This window comes from Pocillopora damicornis, chromosome 9 (genome assembly GCF_964200805.1).
Source record: "Pocillopora damicornis chromosome 9, jaPocDami1.2, whole genome shotgun sequence".
In the NCBI taxonomy this organism is placed as follows: Eukaryota; Metazoa; Cnidaria; class Anthozoa; order Scleractinia; family Pocilloporidae; genus Pocillopora; species Pocillopora damicornis.
This window is the reverse complement of record NC_142678.1, coordinates 4,942,170-4,956,720: the sequence shown is the minus strand read 5'-3', so window position 1 is coordinate 4,956,720 and position 14,551 is coordinate 4,942,170. Positions and strand designations below refer to the sequence as shown.

The window sequence follows — 14,551 nt, the reverse complement described above, 5'->3', positions numbered from 1 at the left end:
ATTACCTCATATAGGAGGCGAAGCCACACATGTCGTTGAAATGAGTCAGTGAGTTAGTAGTTTCCTGGTGCTACTGATTGTTTATTTCAGAGCACTAAAGAAGACGATAAACATCTAAAAATCATCTCAGTATGGTGCGTAAAAAATCAAAGCTTTTCCTTGCAGAAATATCTTTGAAGATGTGATTAGGGCACTTAGAGGAATTTCCTTTCGGTCGAAAGAACGCATTTTAATGCTTGAATTAGGGAATTATGCCCAGTAGATTGAAAAGTGAGGTTTTTTTTTTTAGTCCGTGCTGTGACACTACATATGATGATAAAACTTCTCAAAATAATTTTACACTGGTGTCTCAGCCACTTAATTGATAACAAGACTTTTCATGGCATAAATATCTGGATAGGTGATCTATTAGTCATACAAGCCCTGAAGACTAATTTTATTTATTTGAAGAGGGAGCATTTTACCATTTCAATCTGCAACTTACACCTAAAAGAGCTGCTAAATTTGTGAAGGGAGTGTTGTCTGAAATAAGATACCTTGGGTTTAACATGTGACCAGGGGAAGGGTGAGATGCTGGAATATCCTATAATGGGGAATGTCTTGTTGTATGAATCAAAAGAAATTGCGGTGAAATGGGAAAATGAATTTTATTCAGCAGGCAAAATCAAAAGGAGCATAGTTTAATCAATATTTGGGCCTAGAGGATAGACTGATAGAGGAACTGTGAGCTCTTTGAGCTAGCAGATATGAATTATCATATCTATTACTATTGTTATCATTATTACATTTAATATTGTTAATATTATTCTTACCATTCAATTATCAGTTAAGTGTCAAATAATCAGTTAAGTGTCAAAGAATCATCTTTCTCTTGTGGAACAGGGTACTTGTAAATATGTGGGATGCAGTTGGCTTTCTGCACCTGAGACAAATCGTCTGTAACACTACCTTCTAGTATCATTATACAATCTTGAATTCTCTTCCATACTTTATACAAATTGTGCTATATAAATAACACATATAGTGTTAAACTCCTTTTTTTTATTTTTATCATTTTCTTTTACCTTTTTTTTTTAACCAGATTCTTTCCATTAAAGTCTATTAGGAATCTCTTTTGTAGTGTCCAATAGAAATTTCTGTTGTCCATTTTTTGCACTTTGGGTTGCTCCACTTGATGGTGATAGGTGGAGTGACTTTTCCATTAAGACAAGTTCATTGAACAAATTGTTCACACAATGACAACTATAGAGTAAAGTTTAAAATCACAGGGACAACATTTAGATTGTATGAACTGGTTGTGTGAAGCTATGTAAAGGGACATGTTGGAAATGCATTTCTCTTAGCATGTCCTTACCCATGTGAAGGTTTTTCTTTCAGGGCCTTGGCCAGAAATTGCACTGTCTGTGAATCCCTTTGTTAGTGGCAATTGTTATAGTAAAACTTTCTTTCCTGGAAGAGTATGACTGTTTAAAACATTTTGCTCAACTCACCATCCAATTTCTTTGTTTATTCAAACTTAATTCATTGCTTCTGTAACCCTGTCAAATATGCACATCTGGTTGAGTAAATCTCTTTTATGTTTGCTTCTTACATTTTAGAATACTTTAGCATGGCCAAAACATCCACTTCTGGGAAAAAGCCATACCAGTGCAAAACCTGTGACAAGTGCTTTCATAGACAAAGAGATCTAGAGGTTCATGAGAGATCCCACACTGGAGAGAAGCCATACCAGTGTAAAAGCTGTGACAAGTGGTTTAGTGATAAAAGAAATCTACATAGACATGAAAGATCCCACACTGGAGAGAAGCCATACCAGTGTAAGACATGTCAGGGCTCGAACTTAACTTTTCAAGTTAATAGTCGAATGGCTAGTACATGGTCAGGATTCACTAGCCAAAAATGCATTTCTACTAGGCAAGTGTACAGCACAAAACTATCATTTTTATAGATTAAACAAATACAAGAAAATGTAAAACTGCTGTTGCTATCAAACTGTAATCAATTTATTATACAACTGTACATAAAATTCATTGTACGTGTTCATGTTTGTTCGTTATTCCAATTACCTCGACAACAATAAAACCCAACTGTACATGTACTGCTGCAGACATTACTTCTTTGTGTGACTTAAGCTTCTCGCTGCAAACAGCAGCTGCTCATTCAAAATGCCTAGTACCCTAGTAGTGTTCAGTATTATAAAACAGTTAAGTAGGTGTTCCCAAATCGTAGGAATGATCATTGAAGGCAATGATCAGTCCATCAATGTAGGCCGTCTGCTCCGTTCTGACTCCTCCAGCCAGCGCCCAACTGCAAGAACTGCAGTATAGTCCTTATGAGAAGGTCCACTGATAGCTATTCTCATCAACTCATCAATAGAAGAAACATTCAAAGTTGACCTCCAGTCAGTCATGATTCTGTTCATGCAAGAGTTCCCCCGCTCGCAGCAAGCAGTCTGGCAAGGAATTACAAGACATAGTTCCACTAAAATTAGCAGTTTGGATAATCATCTTTGCAAAACCTAAATTTGTTCTTCCAGAATTCGCTTTGCCTGAGTTCAAGTTCTGCTCTAACTCGCTGTACATGGAATTTCAGACTCATCCATTCATCAAGACAGTCATGCAGACTGAAGTTGTGCTGCTCTAGAGGTACCTGAAAATGACCATGTAGTGTCTGGATTTCATTTTCGCCATGTAAGAGCAGCCGATGTCTGTCTGTAACTGGCCAACCTCGGTGGTTTGTCAAGACAGCTGCTGCTGACAATACTGGATCTGTTTCCATCCCTTCAAACCTCTCTTGGATGAATGTCATGGCAGCATTCACCGCAGATGCCTGGATAGCATTAATAGCCTGCCTGTCTGCATCCCTTTGAAGCTCTATGCCCTTAAATGTGTTGCCATCCCCTACTTCCGTAAGGAAAGAGTTTAGTTGCTGACCAGGTCTTTCCTTGAAAGATTCAAGTTTTGCTAAAAGGGCAGTTAAGTTATCTTGAACTCTTATTCCATTCTCCTGGAAGCTAAGACTCACTTTGGAAAGTGCATCTACGATGTCAAGTAACAGATGCATGATGGCAACAAATTTGTAGCTTGTGAATTTTTTGCTGTAATTTACAGCCCTTCCTTGCATCTGGTTACTGGCATCCCTTGCTTGTGAGGTATGTTGGAAGTGCAAAACTACAACTTGAAAGTTCTTTGACAAGAGAATATTCAGTGCTCTTTGCATATGTGGTACCCACCTTGTACCGTCTGCTTTGATTGCCTTATATGCTCGCACTTCCATACCCTCAGCTAGTTCTTTAGGCTCACGGACTGCCTTTGCAGAATAGTGATAGTGCTTCCAAATACCTTGAAGCATTTCTTTGACATCTTTAAGAACTGGAACATCTGACAAGGTGTCTGCAAATGAAAGTTCCAACCTATGTGCAATGCAGTGTACCTTAATAATGTGAGGAATTTCTTGTTTAAGCAAGCCATAAACACCACTTATTTCTCCAAGCATAACATTTGCTCCATCTGCTCCCAGGGCCACTGTCTTCTCTTTCCAATCCCTACACACCTCTGTCATAGCAGTTTCCACAGCTGCTTTGATTCCAGGTGCTTTGCTGTTTTCACAAGCCTTCAGCCCCACAAATGAATTTTCTATCTCACCTTTAACCAAATGACATGCATAAACATCTTCTACCTCACGTACTCCAACATCACATGCACTGTCTGCCATTAAACTTATGAACTTTGATGACTGAAGCTTGCTTGAAAGATCTTGCTTTAATTGTCCTGCAATAGCCGTTACAAACGTTTTGTCATTAATGTAGGTGTTTCCAAGCTCAACTCCGTGTTTAATTTCAAGTTTTCACAGGTGGGGAAAGCTTGTAAATGGCATCTCCCTCTTTGCAACAAAACAAGATATATCAAACAATCTTTCCATCTTCTGAGAGACTTCTTTTGACATTGACAACAGAGCGCGTGGTAAAGGAGCTAGCTGTGGATTCTCAGAAACTTTAGCAGCCGCAACACAACGTGTATGACCAGTTGAAGTTTCGTGGCTTCTCACAGATTCTATTTTAAAGTTCTGACTGCCAGACACGAAGGTAGAGGATGAGTCACTGCAAGTTGGATTGTCTCTACAAAATTTGCAAAAACATCCGGTTTCCTTCTGAGTCGTACGTTAGCCATGTGAAGTCTTTCAACCACGACCGTACGAACTTTCGTTTCGATGAAGATTGAGATGTCGAAGAATCATCAATTGCTCTCTTTGAAGTGGAAGTTGTAGATGTTTGAGATGATTCAGATGATTTTGATGACGACAGAAATGCCCTGATGATATCCATACTTAACGAGGGCAATCACGCGTGGCATTTCAAGAGCAATCACGCGTGGCATTTCAAAATGGCGGACAAGCGTTTTTTGATAGCATTGCACCATGGGTATGTGACTTGATCCCATGTTTCCTCGATCAAGCAAGTCAATATGGCGGCGAACGAACACGGACTTGTAACGAAACAAAGAATTATTTTTCGAATATAGAGTTATTTTTCTTTTTTTATTTCATGCCAGTTTTTGAAATGAAAGAATTTTGAAAATGTTTGAAGACTTAAGTTATTTATAGAGGCGAAAATTAACTAGCCAAGATGGCTAGCAGATGAGAAAATCCACTAGCCAAAACTCAAAATCTACTGGTATTTGGCTAGTAGACCACCGCCAAGTTCGAGCCCTGCATGTGACAAGTGGTTTACACAAAAAGAAACTCTAAAAGCACATATGAAATCCCACACTGGAGAGAAGCCATACCAGTGCAAAACTTGTGACAAGTGCTTTGCACGAAAGGATGCTCTAACAGTACATGAAAGATTCCACACTAAAGGTAAATGTTCCTTTTAGTACTGTTAATAAATCATGTTGAGTGTTGAAGACATGTGCTGACTGCCCATTTATTATTGACAGTTAGGAAAACAATGAGCCTTGACAAAAGCCTACAAATTCACGCTAAAAGCTGAAAAATTATTTGCAATCCTGAAAAGTTATGGTTTTACTTCGAGTGAAAGACCAAAAACTTAAAGATAAAAAACAGGTAAAATTATACAGTTAGGAAACGTTTATACTCATTGAGAGGATTGGATGTAGGAGTGTTGATGAAAGAAGGTAATTTTTCTATTTTTATGGCTAATATCTCATACAGGAGGCGAAGCTACACATGTCGTTGAAGTGAGTCAGTGAGTTAGTAGTTTCCTGGTGTTACTGATTGTTTATTTCAGAGCACTAAAGAAGACGATAAACATCTAAAAATCATCTCAGTATGGTGCGTAAAAAATCAAAGCTTTTCCTTGCAGAAATATCTTTGAAGATGTGATTAGGGCATTTAGAGGAATTTCCTTTCGGTCAAAAGAACGCATTTTAATGCTTGAATTAGGGAATTATGCCCAGTAGATTGAAAAGTGAGGTTTTTTTTTTTAGTCCGTGCTGTGACACTACACATGATGATAAAACTTCTCAAAATAATTTTACACTGGTGTCTCAGCCACTTAATTGACAACAAGACTTTTCATGGCATAAATATCTGGATAGGTGATCTATTAGTCATACAAGCCCTGAAGACTAATTTTATTTATTTGAAGAGGGAGCATTTTACCATTTCAATCTGCAACTTACACCCAAAAGAGCTGCTAAATTTGTGAAGGGAGTGTTGTCTGAAATAAGATACCTTGGGTTTAACATCTGACCAGGGCAAGGGTGAGATGCTGGAATATCCTATAATGGGGAATGTCTTGTTGTATGAAACAAAAGAAATTGCGGTGAAATGGGAAAATGAATTTTATTCAGCAGGCAAAATCAAAAGGAGCATAGTTTAATCAATATTTGGGCCTAGTGGATAGACTGATAGAGGAACTGTGAGCTCTTTGAGCTAGCAGATATGAATTATCATAACTATTACTATTGTTATCATTATTACATTTAATATTGTTAATATTATTCTTACCATTCAATTATCAGTTAAGTGTCAAATAATCAGTTGAGTGTCAAAGAATCATCTTTCTCTTGTGGAACAGGGTACTTGTAAATATGTGGGATGCAGTTGGCTTTCTGCACCTGAGACAAATCTTCTGTAACACTACCTTCTAGTATCATTATACAATCTTGAATTCTCTTCCATACTTTATACAAATTGTGCTATATAAATAACACATATAGTGTTAAACTCCTTTTTTGTGATTTTTATCATTTTCTTTTACCTTTTTTTTTTAACCAGATTCTTTCCATTAAAGTCTATCTATCTATCTATCTATATATTAAAGGAATCTCTTTTGTAGTGTCCAATAGAAATTTCTGTTGTCCATTTTTTGCACTTTGGGTTGCTCCACTTGATGGTGATAGGTGGAGTGACTTTTCCATTAAGACAAGTTCATTGAACAAATTGTTCACACAATGACAACTATAGATTAAAGTTTAAAATCACAGGGACAACATTTAGATTGTATGAACTGGTTGTGTGAAGCTATGTAAAGGGACATTTTGGAAATGCATTTCTCTTAGCATGTCCTTACTCATGTTAAGGTTTTTCTTTCAAGGCCTTGGCCAGAAATTGCACTGTCTGTGAATCCCTTTGTTAGTGGCAATTCTTATAGTAAAACTTTCTTTCCTGGAAGAGTATGACTGTTTGAAACATATTTTGCTCAACTAACTGTCCAATTTCTTTGTTTATTCAAACTTAATTCATTGCTTCTGAAACCCTGTCAAATATGCAAATCTGGTTGAGTAAATCTCTTTTATGTTTGCTTCTTACATTATAGAATACTTTAGCATGGCCAAAACATCCACTTCTGGGAAAAAGCCATACCAGTGCAAAACCTGTGACAAGTGCTTTCATAGACAAGGAGATCTAGAGGTTCATGAGAGATCCCACACTGGAGAGAAGCCATACCAGTGTAAAAGCTGTGACAAGTGGTTTAGTGATAAAAGAAATCTACATAGACATGAAAGATCCCACACTGGAGAGAAGCCATACCAGTGTAAGACATGTGACAAGTGGTTTAATCATAAAGGAAATCTACAAGTACATGAAAGATCCCACACTGGAGAGAAGCCATACCAGTGCAAAACATGTGACAAGTGCTATGCATGAAAGGGTGATCTAACAGTACACGAAAGATCCCACACTGGAGAGAAGCCATACCAGAGCAAAACATGTGACAAGTGCTTTGCACGAAAGGGTGATCTAACAGTACATGAAAGATTCCACACTGGAGAGAGGCTATACCAGTGCAAAACTTGTGACAAGCAGTTTCCACAAAAGCAGTTTCTAACAGTACATGAAAGATCCCACACTGGAGAGAAGCCGTACCAGTGCAAAACTTGTGACAAGTGGTTTAGTCAGAAAGGAAATCTACAAGTACATGAAAGATCCCACACTGGAGAGAAGCCATACCAGTGCAAAACATGTGACAAGTGCTATGCACGAAAGGGTGATCTAACAGTACATGAAAGATCCCACACTGGAGAGAAGCCATACCAGTGCAAAACATGTGACAAGTGCTTTGCACGAAAGGGTGATCTAACAGTACACGAAAGATCCCACACTGGAGAGAAGCCGTACCAGTGCAAAACTTGTGACCAGTGGTTTAGTCAGAAAGGAAATCTACAAGTACATGAAAGATCCCACACTGGAGAGAAGCCATACCAGTGCAAAACTTGTGACAAGTGCTTTGCACAAAAGGGTGATCTAACAGTACATGAAAGATTCCACACCGGAGAGAAGCCATTCCAGTGCAAAACTTGTGACAAGTGGTTTAGTCGTAAAGGAAATCTACATAGACATAAAAGATCCCACACTGGAGAGAAGCCATACCAGTGCAAAGCATGTGACAAGTGCTTTGCACGAAAGGGTGATCTAACAGTACATGAAAGATTCCACACTGGAGAGAGGCTATACCAGTGCAAAACTTGTGACAAGCAGTTTCCACAAAAGCAGGTTCTAACAGTACATGAAAGATCCCACACTGGAGAGAAGCCATACCAGTGCAAAACTTGTGACAAGTGGTTTAGTCAGAAAGGAAATCTACAATTACATGAAAGATCCCACACTGGAGAGAAGCCATACCAGTGCAAAACTTGTGACAAGTGGTTTAGTCAGAAAGGAAATCTACAATTACATGAAAGATCCCACACTGGAGAGAAGCCATACCAGTGCAAAACTTGTGACAAGTGGTTTAGTCGTAAAGGAAATCTACATAGACATAAAAGATCCCACACTGGAGAGAAGTCATACCAGTGTAAAACTTGTAATAAGCAGTTTACTCATAAAGGAAATCTACAAGTACATGAAAGATCCCACACTGGAGAGAAGCCATACCAGTGCAAAAGCTGTGACAAGAGGTTTACTCAGAAAAGAAGTCTACAAGTTCATAATAGATCTCACACTGGAGAGAAGCCATACCAGTGCAAAACTTGTGATAAGTGGTTTACACAAAAAGAAACTCTAAAAGCACATATGAGATCTCATACTGGAGAGAAGCCATACCAGTGTAAAACGTGTGGTAAGCGGTTTATGCAGAAAAGAAAACTACAAGTACATCAAAGATCCCACACTAGAGAGAAGCCCTACCAGTGTAAAAGCTGTGACAAGTGGTTTAGTCGTAAAATAATTCTGAGAGTACATAAAAGATCCCATGCTGGAGAGAAGCCATACCAGTTCAAAGCTTGTGACAAGTGGTTTACTCAGAGGGGAACACTTCAAAGGCATGAAAAGTTGCACTCTGGACAGCAGCCATATTCCTCAGATTACGATGAAACATTTAATTGCTGGATTTGTCAGGAGGAACTGAGCAGTGCTTCCCAGCTCATTAACCACTATGAGGAACACATGAAGTTGCCTTGATATTATTGTTGATACATGTAAGTCTATCTGATGCAAGATTACAAATACATGGAACAAGCACAGTAGGGAAGCAGGTGCATTATAGATATAAAGTTTTGGTGATATACTCTCTTTAGGTTAGACTGAAGTTATATTTTGGTGAAAAAGTAAAGTTTTCTATTTTCCTCTTCACAAATTTCAGTGGATTGGAATCAAACTTGGTTGTTCGGTCATTCACAAATAGCAGTTATTGAAATGATCACAGATTGTGGAAATACATGTTGATAACGAGAGTAAGCTTGTTACAGGTTAGAGGAGATCCATGGTAAAAAACAGAGCAGCAGAAACAAAACACTATTAATTTTTGAATTAGCTTCATGTTAAAGCTCTAATTCGAAGAAAGCATTTGAGTATGTAATTGTTGTGAGTTTTGCTTGTGACTTATTAGTTCAGCCCAGCAGACTGTTAAAAATGGATGCAGAGTCTGCATCAAAGTCTGCTGAAATTCCTTCCATATAGGTCAGCACATAAAGAAAGAAGTGCATCAACAACGAGTCCTTTAAAATAGCTTCATGCAACTGGTACATAAAGTCTACTCCTGATCATTTTTTTCTGACAGCTAGGTTATGAGAGTAGCCACAATGTTACACTGTGAGGGTTCAAATCCTAATGGGAACATTCAATTTCATGAGTTTTTTTGGCTTCATCTCATTCTTGTGACAAAATGAAAACTCCTATCTGTCTGACCTTGTATATAAATTGCTTGATTTGAGAGAAATAAAAGTGAGCCATATAGGGCTATTATTGTTATTGCTGATGCACATGTTGTCAGTGATCAAAACTACCAGCATGGATTTTCTCAGTAGTCAACACGATGGGCATGTATTTCTGCTAGCTCTGAAATGGTAGATCATCAGAGAAAAATGCCTTGGTTATTTCTAGCAGTTGTCACAAGTCACAAGTGACTTTTTAAAGCCGATGTAAAGGAGAAGAGAAGCCAACAGTCAGGGAGTATGTTTTAACCCTTAAACTCCCATAAGTGACCAAGACAGAATTTCTCCTTACAATATCAATGCAACATAGAGCACACAAGTGATGAGAATGAAGAAAAATATTAGTTAGAAGATTATCAGTTGATCCAATACCAAATTCTCAAAACTAACATCTCAAGAACTATATGGCAGAAAGTAAGGATAATTACTAATAAGATCTTGGGAGTTTAAGGGTTAGAATTGAATGAGTTGTTTCAAGGCAATCACTGGATCGCAAAGTAGATAAAACTCCTGTTATATCTCCGGAGCTTGAGGAGCTTAATAAGCTTACATTAGAAGAGAAATTGTGATCTAATATTAAAGAACGTTTGAGTTTTGTAGTAATATGAATAATTTTGATTTCTCAGATTGACTATCTTATAAAGTGGGACAAGTACAGCTATTACACCTGCAGCAGGCCAAATGCTATATGCTATGCCACTTTTACAATCTGCATCTAATGACACTTTTATTTCTTTTTAAATAGAGGCTGACTGGTTTTCTTTGTTTGTAATGCTCTACAATAATCTTACAAGCTAATGTTTTGTTTTCCTAGCAATGCCTTTGATTCCTCTTTCCTTTAATTATTCCTTAAGCTGAGGCACTGTCATTTTTGGAAAGTCAATTGAGCTCAAAGGCACAGCAGAGTGAGTTTGAGATGCAACAGCACTTTAACCACTTTGCAGATTAGAAAGAGGTGGAGTAGTAATTTTAGGGGGTACATTTTTTTTTTCTTTTTTGGAATTTGTCCTCCTCCCAGTACTCTGTTTTGTGTTCCTGATAGGATCTGGGCTCCCGTTCCCTTTTTCTTAAGTACCATTGGCATGATTCTTGACGAGGAACGTCTCCAACAGAGTCCCTCCTGTTGGATTTCATCGAAATAGTGGACCTTGCAACATCAATGTTCCTTTCAACTACTTGTCCTGTTAATATTCTTACTGCTTGGTACATTTGGAAAAACCATGGGATATGTTGGAAACCATTATATGAATGTATTGGGTAACTCTTTCACTCAACCTTCCCTTAATCCTGTGAGAGAAATGAAGTCATTCACCCATTATTTTGCTTTAAGCCAAAACTCTGTAGGGCTGGTATTCGGTTGCCAGTGACTGAGAGTTTTGCTCAGGCCACTGCAAAATCCACCCATATTTTTATGATATTGTCAGCAGTTTTAGGCCTCAAGAGATCATTTTCTCTGGAAGGTAAAACAGCAATATTTTCTTATCATTTCCCATGGGACTTGTCCAGTCATGAACAAAACTTTCTTTGCCATCTGCATTTTTTTTCCAGACATCAAAAGAAAATTCACAAGACTTTCTGCTGTCAATGAACTTATTTAGGTGTGCCTGTTTGTTGATCAGGTTTTCAATACTCTCCTAAATATCCCAATCATTAACTTCTGTTATTAAATTGGCAGTTAACACTTATCAGTTATTCTTAAAAGGAGGTGAAGTTCATCCACAATTATATGGTCCAATTCAATGTCCAGAAGGGGTTCCTTACAGCAGCCATAATCATCCTTTGATTTTTTGGACATTTCTTTCAATTCTTATAAAGACCTTGAAAGTGGCTTGGAATTGAAATAACTGAAATACTGATCTGTTTTCCATCTATCATCCTTTTGGATTTTACACCATGCACATGCATAGTTAGCTGTTGATCCATTTAAACCTGGCATGAAGAAAATGAATTTATAATCACTACCAGGGAAAAACTCTGTTTTTATTTTAATGTGGTCAACAGTAACCTTGGCTTCTGTAATCATACTATTAATTTCACCAAAAATGCTTCCAAAAAATTCTTTGACAAGCTTTGTGTGGGTGATTCTTTTTTCCTTGAACTTACAAAGGTCACTAATGGGCTTCCCAAGTCGTATCTAATTCAGCAATGCAGGGCCAATTTCATTAAGCTATGCCACATAGACAGCCTACCAGGAAAGGCAACTGGGGTAAAAGTTTAACTGCTGTCAAGGAGCTCATCAAGGAGCATCTAGAAGAGAGCCTGAGAGAAAAGCCCACAACTGACAAAATCCAAATAAAAATAAATGGTGACAGGGCTCACATGACTTGGAATTCTAGCTTTGTTTTGTTGTCCTTTTCAATTTTATAGACAGGTTGCACTGCACGAAGGGTGTTTGGGTGAGCGCAGAGCGCATGAAAGTGACACCTGGATGAACTCGCCTAGTTTGAAAAGAAAATATTAACCCTTTTGTTAGAGAGGCTAGGAACCGTTAATTCTAGTTTTTATGGGCCCTTTTCCGTAATCAGTAAAACGTGGAATGACCTACAACCACCTACTATCACCTAAGACCAGTTACGAACACCTGAAACCACCCACAACTTGAGCCTGCGATCGATTTGAAAAATTAACTGGTCATAAGCCGCTTTTCATTAAAGAAACAGCGCTCCGTTTCAGAGGCTTTTCTCGCGGCTCAAAATAAAGACTAACCGAAACCAGAAACTGCGCACGAAAGCCTCTGGCAGCCAGGATAAGCTAAGAACTAAAATCGGAACAAATTAATGTCAGCATGTAGCAGGATCCGAGAGCTGATTGACTCGATCTACTTCACATTTGGGACTAATAAGAATGCTGTTTGTAACTGCGGTAATTTTAGGGAATTTATAAGCTACATGCATCTCGCGAGATTAGCAAGTTCTGTTTATCACACATCATTTCAAATGTCACTGTTCTTTTTGTGGTTTCCTATTCTCAGTCAATTTAATTTTTTCTCTTAATAATACCAACTTATTATAAAACTGTTTTGTTTTCTTTGTTATACGCTCGCTCCGCGGCCCGATTTGAAGCAAATTTAGGATGGTACCCTTGGCGTTATATTACGCAACCTCATCAAGTTTCCGACTACCTGCCTGGTGTCCCGAAAAAAGGCTTTTTTAAAAGGGTGAGTCTTCAAATTGCGTTTAAAAACTTTAAAATCGGAGGTGCATTTAAGATCTAACGGAAGATTATTCCACAGTTTTGGTGCGGCGCCTACAAAGGCTCGGTCACCAAGAGTTGGAAGAGTCCTGAAGTTTGGATTTGAAAGCAGATATTTGTTATTTGATCTGAGGCTGTAGGAAGAATTGGGTTTAAAGTTTACGAGGGATGATAAACAATTAGGAGGTGTACCTTAGATTGCTTTGTGAGTGATTATAATAATGTTATATTCTATTTTAGACGTTACAGGTAGCCAGTGTAATTTGTATAATATTGGTGTGATATGACAATACCGTGGTGCTAGATAAAGGACTCTTGCAGTTGCGTTTTGAACCCGCTGCAGTTTAATGAGAGCGCAGTAGGGTAGTCTGTATAAAAGTGAGTTACAATAGTCCAATCTGCTTGTTATGAAAGCGTGGACTAACTTCTCGGCAGATTCTATTCTTAGATATTTTCTGACGCGTCTAAAATTGTGTAGATGAAAAAAGCACTCCTGCAAGTTTTGGTTATGTGGAGGTTCAGGTTGAAATGGCAGTCAAACCAGGCCCCTAAGTTTCTAAGGGGTTCCGTGCTGGGAGATATGATGGATTCGCCAATAGTTAGAGTTGCGCTTTTAGTTTTCTGTAGCTATGCCTTCGTCCCAATGAGCATAAACTCAGTCTTGGAATCATTGATCATGAGTTTGTCATTGATCATCAAGCTGCGGATGTCACAGAGGCACGCTTCCATTGCTGCAATAGCGGCGTCTTGATCGGAATCATCGTTTGGATTGAATGCCAAATAGATACCGGTATCATCGGCGTAAATGTGCGCTGTTGGCAAGTGCTGGCTAATGACATCAAAAAGCTCATTGGTGTAAAGGGAGAACAGCACTGGGCCGAGACAGGAGCCTTGTAGCACATCAAACTTCAGATCAAAACTGACTGACTTTCCACTGCCGATTACAATACGCTGGGATCTATTCGACAGACAGGATTTGAACCACGCTACTGCTTGATCTTTAATTTTAAATCTGTATTCCAGGCGCCGCAGTTATATGCTATGGTCTACTGTATCAAAGGCAGCGCTTAGATCTAGGAACACTGGTAATAAGACTTGTTGTTTGTTCATGCTGACGAGTTTGTCGTTGTGCATGCGCAGTAAGGCAGTTTCCCTACCGTGATATTTGCGGTAGGCTGATTGAAATTCTGGAAGCATCTGATTGGATGACACGTGATCAGAGATTTGTGGTGCAGCTACCTTTTCAGTGATCTTTGAAACGAATGCGAGATTGCTGACGGGCCGGTAGTTTTTCTTTATCAAGTCTATGTTGACTTTCTTTAACTTTGGTCTCACTAAACCCTCTTTCCGAATATCAGGAAAGTGACCACTACTAGGCGAAAGATTAACCATGTTGGAAATGGTCGTCAAAAGTTCATCAATGCAGTCTTTAGCAATCCTGGTAGGTATAGGGTCACTGTCGCAAGTCTTGTGTGGGGCATTCAGCACCAGTTTTTTTATACCTTCAGACGGTATAGGCTGGAAGTTAGTGAAGGGTGTGCCAGCATACGAATGTTCTTGGACGCTACTCCTGGTCGAGTAGTCAGGCTGATTTGACGAGGAGTCAATTCTATCCAGCTTTGAGCGAATGTCGTCGATCTTTTGTGTAAAGAATCTCCCAAAATCATTAGCAAGCATAGTAGGGTCAGAGTGTTTGGGGTATTGTTTCTGTGACGACCCTCCTAACAGTGCACTGGCCGTCT

The 14,551-nt window shown here is 38.6% G+C and overlaps 1 long non-coding RNA gene and 2 pseudogenes across 3 annotated transcripts in view; 2 read left to right on the top strand and 1 right to left on the bottom strand.

Annotated features, from left to right (window-relative positions):
* LOC149039749 (uncharacterized) overlaps positions 1-14,551 on the top strand; it is a 74,162-nt gene that overhangs the window by 19,763 nt on the left and 39,848 nt on the right. The window lies entirely within an intron of this gene.
* On the bottom strand, positions 1,828-4,324 carry LOC149039753 (zinc finger protein 862-like; annotated as a pseudogene).
* On the top strand, positions 4,729-9,262 carry LOC149039752 (uncharacterized; annotated as a pseudogene). Its single transcript, XR_016179805.1, has 2 exons — positions 4,729-4,857; positions 6,782-9,262. The product of XR_016179805.1 is annotated as an uncharacterized LOC149039752 (transcript).